Here is a 5,778-nt window from a genome sequence, read left to right on the forward strand (position 1 = left end):
GAGTGGGGAGTGCCAGGGTTAGAGAGGCGTGGGCATGCCTTAGGCAGCACTCGGAGCTGTGTGCAGGCCTCCATGGACGGTGAGGGGACAAAGGCTCTGTCTGAGGTCGCGTTCTGTGTGTGCTGTGTCATTTGACCTCGAAACGTGCCAGATTTAGATCCACTGTTTGTGGCCACTTGTGCGAAAGTGCAATGAAATGGTGGGGGTTGGGGAATGCACCAGATGGACTCAAAACATGCATGAGCCACCAAGCCCGTGTGTCTGTGTGCATGCATCTGTGATACAGGCAGTGTCATACTGTGTCCACAGGCATTTCATGTTTTAAAACTGATATTTTATTGTTGCCAGTGGGACAGGGAGGAATTATGAGACTGTAAGGTGCCTGCCTCCATCATTAAGAGTATCGCATCCTGGGGAGTGTGTAGGGCTGGCCAGGTGGGAGCAGAGCTCCGTGTGGCTTCTCTCCCTGCTCTGTGCCTGGGCGGCCAGTTCCCTTAGGTCTTTATAAGAATTTTTGTTTGACATTTTCTTCACTGGGTTGGTAGGGGGAGCAGGCAGAAATGAGACACGGCCTTTTCTATCATCTTTGGGAAGAAATTGAAAATAAGTGTTGCCCACGTGGGCCCTACCTACCCCTTGGCACTGTGCCAGCTCACACTCAGTAGGGCGGTGGGTCTGGCTCTAAGGTTGGACGGTGTTTTGACTGCAACCAGGGAGGTCGAGAAGACACCAAAGAGAGGCCTCTTTGCTGTTTGGTTGATAGTCAAAGAGAAAACCCATCTTTAGGTTTCTCATTATTCTCTGAATGTATTCCAGCTTATGTCTTGGAAAACATTTTTAAAACAACTTGAATTTAAAAAGTTGTAGGCATCCCCAGGTATCTCAAAATTCCCAGGTGGTGCTAGTGGTAAAGAACCCACCTGCCAATGCAGCAGACATAAGTGACCAAGGTTCAACTCCTGGGTTGGGAAGATCCCCTGGAGAAGGGCACGGCAACCCACTCCAGTCTTCTTGCCCGGAGAATCCCATGGACAGAGGAGCCTGGTGGGCTGCAGTCCAGGGGTTCCAAAAGAGTTGGACACAACTGAGCACAGCACCAGGTATCTCAACAACCATTGGCCAACTGTGCTTGTAACTGGCTGCTGTTGTTTTTCCCAGCCCTTCTGAAGATCCTTCTGATTACGCTGTGGTTTTGGTTGTGATTCCCATTGGTTTTTCATGGACTGAACTGGGCACATTTGATGCTGGGAATGAAAGATTTACAAGATTGTGTATCGGCCCATGTTGGGCTGAGCTGCTGAGTTTGCCTGCCTTGCTCAGGGCCTCCGGGGGTGGGTAAGTGGTCCTGACCATGTCCGTGGCCCGGCTTGGGGAACCTTGCTGTGAACACACTCTGGCAGGCTTCTTTCTGAACACTTTGTGGGGTGCGGCAGAGCACTCTGGAGGCTCCACCTGGCTGTTGTCTTTGGCTTCCAGTGTCTGCGGGTGTGCAGGGCAAGTGGATGGCAGCTCTGTGGGATTTCTGCTTCTGATGAATAAAAAGAGGGCTTCTCCTGGCCCATGAGGATGCTGAGGACTATAACTGCTCTTTCAGAAGCAGGCGGTCATCTGAATGTCTCTTCACTCCACGGCCGAGCAAATCCTGCCCTCTCTCCCTCCCTTTCTGTTTTCCTTTTCCTCATGCCTTCCTTCCCCCTTTCTTTGGTTGTGTGGAGCTGGCATCAGCGGTAAAGAGACAGGCGGGGTCCCCCAGGGGTCCCGGAGCTTAAACCACAGGCACCGTGGTGTATTGCAATGAACCTGGGGATGGGAGGGGCCGGGGGCCGGGATATGTACATGCGCCTCATGTGGACTTTTGAGGATCTGAGGTCGTCATGTCTGGGATGAAACATAAAAGAGCAGGAGAGACGGGAGAGAGAGCTTATAGCTGCCGGCCCTCTGGATGTGTCGATGGTGCTTTGTTCGTGGAGAATCTGGGCTTGTTGGGTCTTTTACTGGAGTTTCCTGGATGCCTGTGATGGACTCTGAGAAAGTAGAGAGGGCTGGCTGATTGGCCAGCACCAGTCGGGGCCTTGGTTCCTGGAGATGGAGGTGGCCGGCCTGCAGTCAGGCCAGCTTGGCTGCACGGTGTCTTTGGGGGCTGCACGCACAGACTTTCGTTGTGTTTAGAGGAAGGTGACCCTATTAGTTTTTGTTACTATTACTTTAACATCCCCCTCTCATTTACCTCATGTCACAGACACAGTCCACAACAGGATAGCACTGAAAATACAGAATAATAAAAGAGGTGAAAATACAAGCTTTAAAATATCCACTACATTCTTTCAATAAATATGTATTGAGCAGCTGCTATACGACATGAAACAGTGCTAAAGATGTAGTGGAGGGAAAGAAGTCAAATTCAGAGCTTGTTACTTAAATTCAGGCTGAGTTCCATGGTGACTGTTATATAAGCGTGCAGTTTGGATCCTGTTGGACTGGGGTGCCCATATGAGAAGGCAATTAGGAGAATGTTCCATGAACGTCACCCGTCTTCAACTATGTATCCAATTTACAGGAATATATAAGAACACAGTTAGATGTATTCCCATTCAAGTCCTATTGTTTTAAGACAATGTTTTTTTCCCCCCTTTTTTCCATATTCTTTTGCATTACGGTTTATCACAGGATTGAATGTAGCTCCATGTGCTATACAGTAGGACCTTTTGCTAGCCATTCTATATATAAGCTTGCATCTGCTAGACCCACCCTCTCACTCCACCCCTCTCCCACCCCTGCTTCCCCAGGACAGTGTTTTAATAGAGCGTTCTTGAATTTGATGGTACAGACTCTTTCTGTAGATGATCTGCTCCTGGGCAGTAAATGGGTTTCTTCTGAAACAGAGGCTGCACCATTTTTCCTTCTGTGGGCAAATCCACAGGAAAACCCACCAGAATTTCAAAACGTTATCAGTTCCATATTTGTGATATCTTTTAAGGATACCAGGAGTCTGAAGGTACAAGAACCAATGAAGCTTTGGAAACAACCTCATCTCCCATACAACCGACCTCATTGAAATATAAAGAAAGGAGCAATAGAGAGAGTAGCATGGAAACATATACAATACCATGTATAAAATAGATAGCCAGTGGGAATTTGCTGTATGATTCAGGGAACTCAACCCGGTGCTCTGTAACAACCTAGAGCACTGGGACGGGGTGGAAGGTGGGAGGGAGGTTCAAGAAGGAGGAGACATAAGTATACCTACGGCTGATTCATGCTGATGAATGGCAGAAACCAACACAATGTTGTAAAACAATTTATCCTCCAATTAAAGGTAAATAAAAGAGAAATATAAAGGGGCCTCTAACAGCAACTTTTATACTGCAGAGATGAAATTACACATTGTGGTTAGGGGGATAAAACTTCTCATTTTGTCTTCACCAGAATTAAAAATCTGTAGTTAATCCTTTTCTAGCTTAGGGGGCCCTGGCTTCCTGCTTTCCTGGGTCTTCTCTCTTTGTCCCATATTTGAAGAGTAGAGATGCTTCAGTGCCTGCTGCAGAATAAATGGAATGAGTGGGGTGTGGTAGGTGGTCTTTAGAATTTCTCTGGAGGAGTTTATGATGTTGTGTTTAGGGGATAAGGGCTAATTGAATTAGAGCAGTGTTCAAAGCAGGGCTTCCCTAGTGGCTCGGATGGTAAAGAATCCACCGCAATGCAGGAGATCCAGGTTGGATTCCTGCGTTGGGAAGCTCCCCTGGAGAAGGAAATGGAAATCCACTCCAGTATTCTTGCCTGGAGAATCCCATCAGCTATGGTCTGTGGGGTTGCAAAGAGTCAGACATGACTGAACAACTAACCAGCACCAACTTTACCACCAGGGGCATTCAAAGCAGAGTGTAGTGGCAAGAAGAGAGAGTGCCATCCTCAGGAGACACACATGACCAGCCCTGGATGGAGAGAACCCGAGGGCAGAACATTTCCCTGACACGACCGTCCACCAGTGTGGTGCCGTCCAGAGATTGATCTGAGTCCTGAAATGCTACTTTGGTGCTTGCCTGTGCTTGCTTAGTTGTGTCTGACTCTTTTCGACCCCTCTGACCTTAGCCCACCAGGCTCCTCTGACCATGGGGTTCTCCAGGCAAGAGTACTGGAGTGGGTTGCCATTTCCTCCTCTAGGGGATCTTCCCAACCCCGGGATTGGACTTGGATCTCCTGCATTGGCAGGCAGATTCTTTACTGTGGAGCCACCAGGGAGGGTGCAAAATCTGGATTTTTTCTGATAATCTGCTTCCAAGAAGCAGTTTTAAATTCTGAGGTGACTCTCATGTGCCTATATCCATGCTTCCTGTTGCCTCCTCCTGGCATATTTCCTATTCAAGAAGGCTGGATTCTGCTGTTCTCATCTCAGAGCTTTCATTTGGTTCCAGATGCAAAATGCTTGCTTCTCTTAAAATGTGGATTATTAAGGGGAAGAGTCGTATCAGCAGTGCTTCCTGTCAAAGTACGTGAATTAACGTGCCTGAAAATAAGTCTAGTCACATCAAGTCCTCATCTGAGAGCCACTGCCCTGCTCTGCATTCTACATGGTACTACACGTGTTGCCAAACACATCAACTCCTTGAAACAGTCAAACTGCACTCCATCGAGCTGCTCTGTATCCTAATTAGCTGGTTGCTATGGACCCTTGGGTCATGTTTTTTTCTTTTTCAAATAACAGGAGCTCAAATTATAGGAAAACTAAAACTAAAATAGAAAGAATAAATATTATTATTGTAGCTTGGATAAATAGAAGTGTTTTTTTTTTTTTTTGTAGTCATAAGGTCACATTTGGTGCTTTAAATTTTTAAGCCATTTAAAATTGGTCAACTATTGAGTTTTATTCTTAGAGACACTCATGATCTTTCAACATAATACACACTTGATTATTTAGAATCTGACCAAAATTTAAGTGAAGGGAACTTTTCAATGGAAACTCCTTAATTTATTCAGCAAGCAAATATTAATATATTTGGGGGATTATAAAGCAGAACAGAATTGTTAAAATTTGTTTTCATATACAATATGAACCTATATGGACTCACTTAGCTGTGCCTGGAGAAGGAAATGGCAACCCACCCCAGTATTCTTGCCTGGAGAATCCCATGGATAGAGGAGCCTGGCAGGTTACAGTCCATGTCGCAAAGAGTTGGACACAACTGAGCACCTAACACAACTTGCGCCTACCTCTTGTGAAAATGTCATAAGTTCATTGTCGTAACTTTTCTTCTTGCCCCCTTTGTATAAAATATCACTTTTTTCTGGAGAAGAGGACTGGGATGTGGTTTAAAGCAGAGTGCCATCTGGTGCTTTATAATATAATGGATTTGGGTAGCTTGGAGATCTTCTTTGGATTCCCATTCAACTGGATGTTTAGAATTGTTCTCAAAGGTATTCCTTCTTGGTTTACTTGGAATTGAAAAGTAGCTCCAAAAAATGAAACATACATAAAGTCAGTATGATGTAACTTGGCATACATTTTGGGCACGTTTTATAATGATTAGTCTATATTTGTAATTCAGAACAGTCGTCAAGTTTCCAAATTCCTGTGTGACTGTTTTTATCTCAGAAACATGTGATGGCTTATCATGAGGCTCTCTTACTGGGGAGCCACACCCAATGGTTCTGAGCACACTGAAGGGACTATATTAAGGAGTGTGTGACAGATGTATGAACAATTTATAAATACATTTGATTAGTAATTGCCCTCTAGAAAGGGTAGAGGAATAGACTGAAAAATCTCAGGATTCACAGAGC

Source organism: Bison bison, unplaced genomic scaffold (assembly GCF_000754665.1).
Source record: "Bison bison bison isolate TAMUID 2011002044 unplaced genomic scaffold, Bison_UMD1.0 scf7180017864299, whole genome shotgun sequence".
Lineage (NCBI taxonomy): Eukaryota > Metazoa > Chordata > Mammalia > Artiodactyla > Bovidae > Bison > Bison bison.